This window comes from Suncus etruscus, chromosome 13 (assembly GCF_024139225.1).
Source record: "Suncus etruscus isolate mSunEtr1 chromosome 13, mSunEtr1.pri.cur, whole genome shotgun sequence".
NCBI lineage: Eukaryota > Metazoa > Chordata > Mammalia > Eulipotyphla > Soricidae > Suncus > Suncus etruscus.
The window spans coordinates 41,343,301-41,343,934 of NC_064860.1; the positions used below are offsets into that span (position 1 = coordinate 41,343,301).

Below are 634 nucleotides of genomic sequence, written 5' to 3' on the forward strand. Positions count from 1 at the left end.
TGGGTGAATTTACTCTCCTTTTCTCATTCTCCCTAATAATAAAATCATCTGTCATTACAAGAAAAATCTTTCCCACCACTATTTCTTTGACATATTTTTATCAGTATAATAATTTTTAGTTAATCTTAAATGATTCCTTTAGGATCACATGCATCAATACTCAGGGATTACACTTGGCTCTGAACTCAGGAATCACTCCTGGTGGGCTTCAGAGACCATATGGGATACCCAGGACCAAACTCAGTTCAGTAGCATGCAAGGCAAAAATCCCTACCTGCTATACTATTGAGCTGGCCCCTTAATTCTTATTTTGAAACACACATTTAGTGCTCCCTTCAGCAGCACGTATACTAAAATTGGAACAATACAGAGAAGATTAGCATGGCCCCTGCGTAAGGATGAAACATATACTTTTTTTTGGTCACACCCGTTTGATGCTCAGGGGTTACTCCTGACTAAGCGCTCAGAAATTGCCCCTGGCTTGGGGGGACCATATGGGACACTGGGGGATCTAACCGTGGTCCTTCCTTGGCTAGCGCTTGCAAGGCAGACACCTTACCTCTAGCGCCACCTCACCAGCCCCGATGAAACACATATTTAAATTTAGTAATAAGCAACATTTTCCTTCTCTTAA

The 634-nt window shown here is 41.8% G+C and overlaps 1 non-coding gene across 1 annotated transcript; it reads left to right on the plus strand.

Moving 5' to 3' along the window:
• The first annotated feature begins 326 nt into the window (after positions 1 to 326).
• On the plus strand, positions 327 to 433 carry LOC126026798 (U6 spliceosomal RNA). The gene has a single exon (XR_007502017.1). It is a non-coding gene; the product is annotated as a U6 spliceosomal RNA (small nuclear RNA).
• The last annotated feature ends 201 nt before the right edge of the window (positions 434 to 634 follow it).